We start from the raw sequence: 14,038 nt of genomic DNA on the forward strand, positions 1-14,038 counted from the left end.
ATGTATATAAATATGAAAGTTTGGGTGTGCGATATGTAGATACATAAGATTTGTGTGCTATGTGCATGTAAATGCCCCTAATTTTAATATCATATCATTATAATTTCATATTCTTGGTATGCTCTCTTTTTTCACTGTTTTTTTTTTTTTTTGACTATCCATGGTAATTTAATTGTTTTTTTAACTTCATTCACGCATATGCTAACTAAACCTGCAATAATTTTCTCTTGCCATGTCGAGCAGGTGAAGCAATTGACTAACAATATACCATACATATTAGACACTGTACTGCTATCAAATGTAGTGGAGGTACAGGTGCGTATAAGAAATGGTGTGAATCTGCTCACATGGGCTTCAAACTTTTGTAGGGCATTTACATACATACCACACAATTCTTATGTATTTACATATCTAACATTCATTTTTGCATACATAACACTCTAATCTTTTATATCACATCAAAAATACCAATACTACTAACTTTTTAAAGGTGAAGTACAACTTTTCAAGAATAAGTTCAGGACACCGAATTATTATAAATTTAAATATCAAATTTTAGGTGTTCAATATGTAAATACCAAGGAATTTTCTGGTATGTATGTAAATTTACCAATTTTTTTCTCCCTTCACACGCACCATTCCTTCTCGGTTTTCAGTTTTCTATTATACCATTTAGTGCATGAATTTTCCATCTCTAGCACATACTGCTGATGTAGGGCGATAAAATAAGGAAGCGTAACGATTGGATGACTTGGGTTCTGCACCCAGTAGACAATTTGGTTTCTGCTTCTGGCCTACAATCTCCAATAGCCAATTTTGGTCTGGAAGCTCATTTTGACAATATTTACTTAGACTTGGATGATCCTAAAAACACCGGCTTGAGTGGATTAGCAAAAAATGAGGCAGGTTTTGCAAGGTCGGCCTCCGTGAAACTAAATAGTCAGATATCTGTAAGAAATTCTGAGGATGGCGATGTTCAAGTGGGTACGTATTCTGATCGTATCAGGAAAATGAGAACTCTACTCAGAAGTGATACAATGTAAGTTTGATTTTGGAAGTTTATAAATGATATTTTGTCTGATTATAGTGTCTGAAACATTGTTTGAGTGACTTGGTAAACTCCAAATTCTGAATTCATCCCCCGTCTATATATTGTAAAACACAGGGTGCACGTTAGAATTATAAACTTACCACTTCACTTGGATAGTGTTTATGGTCACTGTACCTTGACAAAATATCATTACTCTGTGTAATTAAGAAGGGCCTATCAATTGCATGAACTATATTTTGGGACATCGTGGGGGCGGGGGCGGGGTTAAGATAGACAAATAAGAGATATATGAATGCTCGCTTGTACAGACTGGCTTGGCTCTTGGTCCCGGATGTCTCTTTTCATAAACTTGCTCTATATTTTGAGGAATAATCTAAAGCTGAGATGGTTCTCTTGTTCTTGAGCTATAGGAGAAATAGAATAGATGGCATTGTTCTGAGTTTTTGTTTAAGGATTTCACTGTTATTTACTTATCTGGAAATTGAGTCCTCCATTTTCTTGTTTCTTTTTCCATTCTAAGGTTTGTAATTTTATAAAATTCCCGAATGATATTGGTTTTAACTTAGTTTTATTGCGACTCACATTTAGTCTGGAATTGTTTCTTTACAGTGCTTTATGTTTCTTAGGTTCAAATTGTTCTTCTTGTTGGAATTTTAATTTGATCATGAACAATTTTGCTTTTTTTGCGTGACCTTCTCTTTTGGTATATCAAGGTTTGTCGGCTGAGTTGATATTTTGGTATTACGTCATACTTGTTGCTTGTTGGAAAATTTACGGCAGTAGAGTAATTATTTAACGTCTTAGTGTTGCACAAATATTTAACACACACACAGATGAAAGATGAGAAACACTAAGATTTTTTTGTGGAAAAACCTGAAAAGAAAAAAATCATGGAGTCAAACTTAATGAAAGTAATCCACTTTAAGTGTCCAAGTACACGAGACTCCTCTCGCAACTGGGAGAACTGGGTATAGATTTGCATCGAAAAATATACTTAGCTTTGTACAACTTAAAATAAATACAAGTGTTAGCCATGATCATATTTGGACAATAATGGTTGTGAGCAGGGGTCACCGACGACCGGTAGTCAACAACGACGACTGACAATGGCCGATGACTATAGGGACTTGTGGCTATCGTCGAGTCTGCAATATATGTGCAAGAGACAACAACTATATTTGGACTATGACAATTGCAAGAAAAGGTCGTTGACAACCTTTAGTCGACTGATGGTAGTCAACGGCTATGAAAGCCCAGAGTTATTGTCATGTCTTGAGCCCCCCTCAATACATGTGTTCGATGCAACAACCTTATTAGGGATATAATGATTGGAAATAGGGGTCGAAAGTGGCACGTGGTGATGACTGATCGTAGTCGACGTTGGTCTACGTGGTCTACGATTATGGAGGTAGGTGGTTATAGTTGAGTCTTCTCTCTATAACTTCTCCTTCCTCCTCTCTGGTGAAGAGAAGAAATTTATTTATAGCTTTTTGGGAAAATAAATTTTACTCTTTTGACAAGTAACTTCTCTAACCATCTGATTGAACTGTCTATATTGATCCCTCTTGATCATAGATGATTTTTTATTGTCTATTTGGGGCGACAATTTCCATGCGGTGTGGTTTCGTACTACGATGCTTGTTTACAGCGGTGCAGTTGTAGTTTGATTAATTTTATGGAAAATGCGGGCCGCGGGTTCGGCTTAGCAGCTCACGTTCCTTGCAATTACTTTTCCTTCGTTACCCTCGTTCCTTTCTTCGCTGCCTTCCTTCATTCCCTCGACATGCCTCTTGCCCTAAAAATCTCCTCTCTTGAGCCTTCCTCAATTCCGTGGTTCTGGTGGTTAGCCCTTATTTTTGGTTCCCTTTCAGTGGTTTTGGGTCACTATTACGGCGAGCTTCCACTCTTTTTTCCCTCTCCTCTCTTTTCTTTGGTTTGGTTTGCTGGTTTTGTGCAGTCTGTGCTTTGTACGGTGGTTCCTCTTCTTCGGTTTCAGTTGGTTGTTCTGGTGAGCTTTCTATTCTCCCTCCCCCCCTCTCTCTCATCTCTTTTGCTTGGCTCAGTATTGTGGTTTTGTGTATAGTGCGCTCTGTGTGGTGGTTCCTCTTCTTCATTTCCCCACTATTTCAATATTTTATGCATTATCTAATAGTTGGTTCTTGATTTTTGCAATTGGGTGCAATGGTTCAATTGTGGTTGTTTTGGATTTTGCAGTTTGGTAGTTTCAGCCCTTTGCTTTTCGGTTTCAGTGGTCGTTAGCTTTTTAATTTGGTGGTTTTCAGTGCGATATGTTAGTAGATATTTTTACCTTTTTATGGTTTTGATTATGTGCAATGGTTGCTTTTGTGATGGTGTTTGCATATGCGACTTTGAATATAGATGGTGGTGGTTGGAAATGCAACTGAAAGGCAATAGAAATGTTCGATAGGTCATATTGCTTCTTTATGTTGCATCATGTTGATGGTTTTGATTATAAGCAATGGTTCGGTTGGTGGTGGTGTTTGCATATGTGAATTAGAACATACATGGCAGTGGCTGGAAATGCAATTGTAAAGACAATGTTTGCATATGCAAATTGGAAACATAGATGTTGGTGGTTGAAAATGCAAAACATGTTATTACCTGAATTATTGGATGTTGCACGAAATTTTGTTGATGTTGTTGCCCGAATTTTAGTTGAGGTGTTCATCGTGTTGTTGGTGTGTGGATGTGCTGGTGTATTGATGTGCTGGTGGTGGTATTGTGGATATTTTGATGTGTTGAGATTGTGGTGATGGTATTGTGGATGTTTTGGTTTGTTGATGCTTTGGTGTGTGGAGGTGGAGGTGGTGGCAGTGGTATGGTGTGGTAATTTCTTGGTGGTGTAGTTGTGTGATATGGAGGTGTTGTGCAAGTTGTTGGAGGCATAGTGGTGATGCTATTGTGAAATTCTTATTTTTCTCAAAACTGTTAAATATTTTTTTTATGACAAATATTTATGTTAATTAGTTTTTTTCATGCTAGTATACACAATGATTAAGACCAAAGGGGTCGGTTCATCTACAATTTAGGATAATGACAAACAAATAATATTTTGCGTCATTTTTTTTGAAGGAGGGCGAATTGAGAAATAAACTGACAACTTAATTCAACAAAGAGGGATGGTAAAATATTATTAAAAATTTCAAGGACAATACAAGCATGGAGTACGATAGGTTGCAGTTAAAAACACAAATGGGACCAACTTAAAATGATTAGATAATTTGGAAAAAAAATAGAGCGAGGATCCATGCGCTTGGATTGGGATCCGATAAAAAGAACAATTGTTGCTTCAAAGGAGTGGTGGGCAGAGAGATTGAAGGTGAGTGTTTTTTAAACATCCACTTCTTTTGTCAATTTTTCAAGCATCAACATGTGCTATCACTTTGTAGGTGGTGCTAGCTATGAAAACTTTTAAATACATTAGCATTGTTTCTCAATTGGAAGAGAAGTTAAATCGTATATTTGGTAGCGTCGTGCCAACGAGCAGTACGCGCACCTAGCGAGTCAAGGTTTGATGACATCACTGAAAACCTGGCTATACCTGTGTCAGGTGATTCTAATGAAGGCCCCAACCAGAACCTCCATGATGTTGAATCCACTAGTTGGTCAAAGCATCATCTGGTTGAAAAAAAAAGCTACTTTTATTAGAAGTCATATTTCACTGTTTGTGGCTTCATTCACCGATGACCCAGACCCATCACAAACAATTTCTGTCCAACTAGTCATGTGTATTATGGAGGCAGCACCATAAATTTACGAGGAAATGTCGTTATATCTATTCTCTATGAAATTGTTTGAATACCCTAACCGAAGAGATTTTTTCATGACGATAACCCAGACCGTATGGTTCATTATTTACGTTATTTTCATGTGAACAGTGACACTTGAGGGACACCTAGTTTTCTTCATATTTTTGTGGGACATTTTGCATTTCTTATTGCACTGGACATTTTTATTTGCTATAGATTTTTTACTTTTTTCATTGGGATGATGTTAAATTTGGTTTGCAATTTTATTTTTCATCATTATGTTTTCTATTTGCTTCTCTAATTTTATTTTGAAGTTGGGTTTTTTCATAACATTATATGATTATAGCTAATTCATTGAGTTTATGTGTTAGTTATTTCAACATTGAATTACATGGATGCAAATAGAGAAAGATACGGAACGAGAGTTGCAGCTGTAGAATGTTTGATGTACAAATATTATAACTTGTGCATAGAGCACTCCCTTGCATGATATCCTGGTACGTTGGTGACAAATGGATGGGGAGTTGCTTGCGAGCCTTCCAATGATGTTTAACAATATGTTTCACATGACACAAGTGGTATTCACCGATCTGTTAGAGAAACTACACATAAATCATAGATTTCATGGCTTCATCAGAATGACTTCACGAGAGGTGTTAGCAATAACCTTTTACATATTATCACATAATGAATCAATACAAGAGCTATGAAGCCATTCCAACACTCTTCCAAAACAATTTGTAGATATTTCTCAATTGGATTGAATGCACTTTTCAGTTTTTCATCACAAGTCATAAAACCAACAGATCTTATATTTAAACGAATCCCTACAGAGATTTCACACGATGCACGATGTCATATTTTCAGGTAACTTCTTTTATTTATTACATTCAATTTTTAAATGAATATATATTATTAATTTACCCTTGTTTATATTTTTAGAATTGTATTGGAGCAATCAATGGAACATACGTGGATGCACATGTTCAAAATAATAAGATCACATTCATTGGCCTGTTGTGGGTGAAACAGAATGCCATGACTGTACGTGACTTCATTATGTGTTTCACATTTTTCATGGTTGATTGGGAGGGTAGTGCACATGAAAGTTGAATTTTTAAATTTGCAACACGGAATGGGAAATACAACTTCCCACATCCACTCATAGATTTGCTCGAAACTGAACTAGTCATCTTTTTTTTTTTACTTCAAAACTATTCATTTTGTTCACATCCGGTAAATATATTTGATCGATGCTGGGTATACATTATAACGAGAGTATCTAAAAACCTATACTGATACGAGATATCACATACCTGACTTTGAGAGAGTCGGCAATGTCACGCGGGGTAGGAGAGAAATGTTCAATAAAAGATACTCCTTTTTACGAGAGGACATTTGGAGTTTGGAAGAAGAAATGAGTTGCACTTCGTGATATGACAATTTATCCATTCCTCAAACATGTGCAAATTGTGATTGCCACGACGACTCTTCATAATTATATTCTGAGACATCCTTCCCGCAACGAAATTGATTTTTGTAAGGCAGATGAGGATCATTCACATGCACTTGTTGAGTGGTATGAATATCATATTGGACAATCTTTGTCACAGGCAAAAAATGATGTGCCCGAGAACTGCACTCAAGATGCGGAAGGTGCAGACGAGATGATAGAGTTGAGGAAATAAATTATAGATGCTATAGTTGGAGGGTGATTAGAGGAAATTAGTTTTTATTTCTGTTTTTTGTAATGATTGTTGAAAACATTCACTGTTTATTGTATCTGTATTGCTATTGTTGGAGGGTAATTAGAGGAAATTAGTTTTTATTTCTGTTTTTTGTAATGATTGTTGAAACATTCACTATTTATTGTATATGTATCTTATACGAGTTGTCATATATATTTATGTTTCTTATGCATTTAAAAGTAATATGTACTTTTCCTTTTGCATGTATTTTTTCTCCCACTTGGATGACCAATGAGGCAACCATGGGAAATATATATATCCTAAATATTACATGTCTTTTTTTGGTGGGTTTTGGAGGTCAATGAAAAGTCATTTATGGGTTCTTCTGGATGGTTTGTATGTCGTTATTGGTTGGTGTCACGTATAAAATCCTAATGAAGTCAACCAAGTTTCTATTCTTTTTCAGTGCTATGGTTTCTTAGGTTATTCTAGATGTCCTTTTTTTGTGATATGCATATTTGACACACACGAACTCGGTATTACACGGGTTAAAGGAAAATAAGAACATTTTTTATAAGATTTGTTTTCTTGTAGTGACAGATTTGTTGGTTTATATGCTGAGTTATTGGAGACCTCACAACTGAATAAAACTTCAATGAATTACTTTTGTTATTAATTTTTACTTGTATTATATTTAAGGGTATGTGTTTTTTAAGCCGTCAAGAAAGATGAGCTCGAAAATTTTCAGTACTTCCAGAGGTTTACACTACTACTGCGAACTATAATGTTCCCTACTTACTTCACGACAGTCATATAACTACGGGAGACAATTTTACAGGTGTCCAAGGAGAATCACAAAAAATCGTGACTATTTTAAGGGGACAAATGGGCTAGAAGATTTGAGCGTCGAGAGTGATCGGGCGTGGAGAGTTTCCCTGCAGGACGGCTTATATCATGACATACGTCTGCATTTTAAAAATAATATTATTATATTATTAATTGTTATTTTAATAGTTTTTTCTTAATTTTGATAGTCATGCTACTCACTGTTTTGTGAGGTGTTTATTTTTATTTTATGATGTTCTGCACTGAATAATTGCTTTCAAGTATGAAATATTTATGTAGAAACATTTCTGTTGCAAACAACATTACATTATAGAGACAAAATAATTATTTGTCCAGAAACAGCTGCAATACAACTGTTTTCAAACTGCAAAAAAGTAAAATGAAAGCCAGCTTCTACGTAGCAGCTTCCTGCCACAACTACTACGCAACAACTTATTAATAAGCTAAAGCTGTCACAAACGGGCCCTTAAAGATTTGAATGCCTTAATGACCTTAGAATTTAATAATTTTGGGTTCGTTGGATTCATCTCATTGAGACACTTAATTCGACTATAAATATGTCAAATTTGAAATTTATTTTGACCAATCACATAAAATTCCAAACCTGTAATTAGGTTTCAAAAACTTGATTTGGGCTTGAATAGCATTGAAATAGATCAATTTTGATACAATTGAGTTCATCTTATCCAGGCAGTCGGTATAACTATAAATTTATTGAAATCGGGGATAAAATAATCTTGAATTTGAATAATTTCATACTAAAAACGTATTTAGATCGTGCTTGATAAAAATTTGTTGACAAAAATTTGTTGACGACACATCAATCATATTCAAATTTAATCCAATATAAATAAAAAAAATATTTAGGGTGGATGGACGGACCGCAATTAATATGCAATAATATTGTAAATTAAATACTTTAATTATGAGGACTAGGTTGCTGGTCTCCTTCAAAAAAATCGGACTTGTGAAACTTCTTATTGGCGAGGGATTAGATAACGATGACACCATTTTGTCGCCAGCATGAGAATGCGACTAACGCAAGTTGCTTCAATATTCTTGAGTAATTTATTAATTAAAATTTGAAACTTATGTCTAGGGTACATACCACCAGATTCACATGTATTTACATATCTAAGCTCTAAACTTTCATTTTTTTACGTACTTGTTGAATCGGAATTTGTTCGTAAATCACACTCAATCTAGAAGGGGAGAGAACTAGAGGGAGGGAGGGAGGGAGGGATAGAGAATAGCTCATGAGAAGGGTTGTCAAAACGGCTCGTTGTTCGCGAACAACTCGTGTCGTGTTCGGCTCGTCGCTAAGTTAACGAGCCGAATACGAACAACACTAACAAATATTTATTCATTCGTGTTCAACTTGTTTTGGCTCGAAATACTGCTAATCAATTATATATATATATATATCTTTGATAAGTAGTATTTTTAAAAAAAATAATTGACTACAAGACTACAAAGATTTATAATCAATTAAAAGTTTTATGAAGAAAATAGAATAAAAATTATTAATTTAGATTCAAATGATGTTTTGAATCTTGTTTCAATCCTTAACATCTTATGACTTGATTAGGGTTGTGCAAAATGACTATTTGTTCGTGAACAACTCGTATAGTTAAAAAAAGTATAGATATTAATTTTGCGCACATGCAAATTTTGTTGTGTATGATGTAATATAATTTCTCCTGGAAAACTTTATACAATGTTTTGAAAATTTTCACATGACCGTATTCTTGGAAGGAAACTTATCATCACTTGTGATGATCTTTCATCAGTGTATATAGGTTGCAAGTATAAAAAAATATGTACTCTTATTCATATATTTTATTTATTTGTGTGATAATAAATATTATATAATTTTTGTAAAGCTATTAAATAATTTTATATATTTGAAAATAGCTTTTATATACTCGACTTAATAATTAAATAATCAAATACAAATTATATGTTATATTATCAATCTCTTTAATTATTATGTAAAATTCAGTATAAATCCTTTTAAAGCTCTTATTTTATTATCTCCTATTATGATACATGTTTTATGTTGGAAGATTCACGACGAGAGTGTTTATTTAGCGTCTTAGTATTGTACAAAAATCTGATACACACACATATAATAGAAATAATAGATAGATATACCGAAAATTTTTATGGGGAAAACTAACCAGTCAAAAAGACCCACTATAAGCTTGCGAGTATAATTATAGATTCTTGTCCCATTGATGGGAAATGATTACAAATTCATTATATAATGGACGATTGCAGTTGCTGCCGAGAATGATCACCGAAACTTTGGTACATCTTCTTTGGGGTACGTTGTTGCATAATATTCAAAATATTATGTTGTTTCGTAAGATGTTTTGTTACTCCACAAAATATGTCTTTAATTCTCCCAGGGCTTCGTTGCAACTTATGAAGTTACACTGCATGACATATGCCGTTACTCTGCATGATGTATGTTGTTACTTAGTAGGGTTCAGCAATGGCGACGAGTAGGGGGTGGTCGAAGGTGGTCGGCGAGTGGTGGTCGATGGTTATCTTTAGTTGCGGAAGTGATCGTCTGGTTTTCGAATCTAGAACGACTCTCAGATCCCACTTCTCCTCTAGATACATGTCTCCCTCTAGCCCTTGGTCCCATTTAATGAAGGATGTAAGGCTCCAAGTCTGGGAGCAGTATCTCTATTAAATATGACGTAAATCTAGGTTACTGCATCAGACAACCCAAAAAAATTCACGGCTTGAACGACATTTTGATGGACATTTAAGCGTCTTAATGATGTCATAATTGAGTGGCTCATTGGATTTCTCTCATCGAGACGCTTGATTTGACTATGAGTTTATCAGATTTAGAATTCATTTGACTCTCCAATTAACCACTCAAAACTTTCAAATGTATTTTAACGGTTTGTTTCACTTGATTTGGGTCGTATTAGATCAATTTTGTTGTAATTGGGTCGGTTTCGTCGAGCATGTTTGTTTGACTATAACTTGCTGAAACCGGAGTCCGAATGCTTTTTAATTTAAATTTGAATATTTCTCGTTCAGCCTATATCTCAAAATTCGTGCAAAATGATGAAAATCAATACCATCACAAACACGGCGGAGGGCATCCTTTATGCCTAACTAAGACGATATGTGCCAAAGTTTTTATATACATCCATTTTTATCCAAAAAAAAGACCACAAATTATTACTATTTTTGTCATCGGTCACATGTTCATATTCAGGATGAGCTAGTTATGTTGGACTTTCAGCTACTAAAACCAGAAATTAAAAAAACTTCCCACAAATAATTTTATTTTATTTTTTGATTTATTCTTTCTCGTCCTTCTATATTTAACGCATACTAAAGGCGAATAATTAGAAATATAATTAATAATAATAATAATAATAATAATAATAATAATAATTAATGATCAACATTCAATCGGTAGAGACCGAGCTTTAGAATATAATTAGATACTAAAGTGGAGCCAATATGCTCAATTAATATATTATAAAAGCTACAACAAGTATAGATCATAATGAAGAGCAACACCCAATAATTAGTTAATTAATAGGCATGTCCATGGAAGCCAATAATGAAGAGATAAATCAATTCTCCTTGAATAATCAATAGTGATGTTGGGCATTAAGAAATTTTATTCAATAAAAAAAAATTTTGTAAAATTTTGGCCATATATAAAATGTTGATTTTCATTTGATGAAAGAAATCTATTTTCCATTTTTTTTCCTCATGTCTAATAGAATTTATTCATTCATTTATTTATTTTTGAGATCAGTGAGCTTTGTGCATGAGATCTTTCGATGCGAGAGAAAATGTCTAACTGACAACCATATCATCTATGATATAATTCATTTTTCCTATGTAATAGATGCTTTTGTATGTTATCTTATTTTTCTCACTTGCCTATTTATTTTTGTTTCTTTGACTCTTTGCATTGGTATAATTTGAATCAATAGAGCAATTTGACTACATTCTAGTCCATTAATTTTTCTTTTAATACTCAATGCTTTCTTTATAGCATTTATAATAGTTATATAGTAAGTTTTAGCGGAATAATAAGATTGTACGTTATAAAGAAGCTTTTCAATTGAAAGAATTCCCAAATAAGGTGGACAAATGTGCAATCAAATATCTCCTATTCAAATCACTTAAAAGGTCAACATTCTCATTTTCTTTAGCATTGAAGATGCTTTTTTATAGATTAATTTGATATTTATTGAACCCTTAAGTATTTCATAAATCTTTTAAAGAGAAATGTAACTCATTTCGATGATCACCCATAAAGTAATTAAGAAAACTAACAGCCTATATAATGTCTAGTTTATTGTAGAATGTTGCATACATAGGATTTTTAATTGGACTTGCATATGATATACTAATCATGTATGCCTTTTCCTAATAATTTATTGATATAACTTATATCATAATTCGAGATATTTTATCATGGAGGCTTTAGCAAAATTTTATATCTCTCCAATTAAACAAATTAGGAACTTAGTCATCATACTCAGCTTGCTAGATAACTAAAACAATAAGACTTTTGTCTCGAATGATTTCTATTCCCAAAATATTATTAGTAGAAACTAAGTCATTCATTTTAAACTCATTTTTTAAGCTCATTTTTCAATCAATTATTTTCAACTTTGTACTTACAAGTTAACAACATATCATATGCATATGCTAACATATAAATATAATTCCCTATTATATCCTTTTTGAAGCACAAAAAAGTAGCATTTTCACTCATAATATAAATTTTATTCTTCATAAAGCTATCAAATCTCTAATATGACTGTCATAGTGATTGTTTGAGGCATATCATGATTTTTTTTCTTGTTTTTCAAACAAGAAGTTGTTGAATTTATATCTTCTACTTTAACTTGTCTTAAAAGAAAGCAATTTTTACATCCATTTATTATCCCTTAAAATTGAAATAAACTACTATACTTAAAATAATTGGGATTAATTTATGTTTTATCATAAGTGATATGATTTCATTGAAATTCATATCTCTTTTTTTAATCTCTTTGCAACTAATCTTGCTTCTATATTAATAGGTTGTACTCAGGATATTTTTTCTCTCATGAATCCACTTACTCCCAGTAATCTAATTCCTTGCATGGAATCATTTCTTCATACATGAAAATAAGCCATTTATCTATATACACTATTATAACATTTTTCTCGTAACATTTTGGCTCTTCGCTAATTTCATCTTCTATAACATTTAATGCACTGAATATTAAATTGACATATTAATATCTTTTAAGTTTTTTAACTTCTTTCCAATTTTTATTTCAAATAATCTATACAATTGCAAAGTTCTTTCTTCATTTTTAACACCCTCCACTTTAAAACCAAACATAATCAAATCATCTATTTCATGTTTGTTTATTTTTTAACTTCTAAACTATATTTTATTATTTTTTCTTAAACTCAATATTTTCGTGCGTAGAAAACTTGTTAAGTCTCCAACTATCCTTCTAATCATACCTTCCCTAAAGTTAATATATTTGCTAAATTAAACACTTTTTATTATTAGGAGCTAAATTATAGACCCCCTTCCATTAGATTATCCCACAAAAATCATTTACAACCAATTTTTTCATGTTTTCTTAATTTATATTGATGTATGTAACACACAAAAATACTTTATTTTTGTATGATTTACATGCTCCCCATTCCACATTTATTAAACCAATACTATAGGATAAACATCATAGTGTAATATAACTTGGTGTATGAATAACCTCGCCCAAAAACCTTCTTAACAACCCTACATAGAACGTCTAACTTTTTTTAGGAGTGCCCTATTCATCTTTTTTGCTAAGTTATTTTATTGAGAAGTATTCCTTACAATATTATGTTTAATTATACCATTATTCTCATAACATTATAAACAGTACATGTACAAAATATTTTGATCAATTTTTTATTCTACTAGTTTATTTTTATTTTAAATTAGTTCAATACTTAACTATAGCCCTTCAAAATATTAAATTCAGTGAATGCTTCAACTTTGTTTTTAGGTAAGTATATCCACATTTTTCTACTGTATTCATTAATGACAGTAATAAAAATTTTACATTAATGTGAATCAACATGTGTAGGTTCACAGTTGTCAGAATAAAATGCATTCTAACTTTTTTAGCTTTGTGAGTAGCAACATAGCAACAACATTGAACTTAAATCTTGATTTTCTTCAAAAAAAAGTTCATATAATTTCAATCCATTAAGCTTATCTCCATTCATACCTCTTTCATTGACCGCAAACAACTTTGGTGCAACAAACTAGTATTATCTCATTATTTCATAGTGTATGTTGTATAGTAAAATGTTATCATGCCTAAATGAATATAAACGTCTTTTTTTGTACTCTCTTCATCACAAGTAAAGAAACTTCAAAGACTATAAGCGTATAATAATCAAATTTAAAAGAATATTTAGGTTACTCAAACATGCCAAGAAAAGTTAAAATTCTCTTCAACCCAAAAATATATAACTCTAGTCAATTCTCTTTCATCATTATCTATCTTTTTTATCTTGATTAAGCTAATTCCAATTCTCTTTATGCTTGGTTATTCACAACTTGATTTGTTTGTCATCTTCTTTAATGGTTTTGTTAAACAACTTCTTGATTTTTCATGTATGGAAAGAGTAGC

At 32.6% G+C, this 14,038-nt stretch overlaps 1 long non-coding RNA gene across 1 annotated transcript; it reads left to right on the plus strand.

The window, feature by feature from the left end:
* The first annotated feature begins 240 nt into the window (after window positions 1-240).
* LOC110023126 lies at window positions 241-1,361 on the plus strand. Its single transcript, XR_002293847.1, has 2 exons — window positions 241-315; window positions 717-1,361. It is a non-coding gene; the product is annotated as an uncharacterized LOC110023126 (long non-coding RNA).
* Window positions 1,362-14,038: the final 12,677 nt, after the last annotated feature.

The sequence above is a fragment of the Phalaenopsis equestris genome, unplaced genomic scaffold (genome assembly GCF_001263595.1).
Source record: "Phalaenopsis equestris unplaced genomic scaffold, ASM126359v1 Scaffold000212, whole genome shotgun sequence".
Classification (NCBI taxonomy): domain Eukaryota; kingdom Viridiplantae; phylum Streptophyta; class Magnoliopsida; order Asparagales; family Orchidaceae; genus Phalaenopsis; species Phalaenopsis equestris.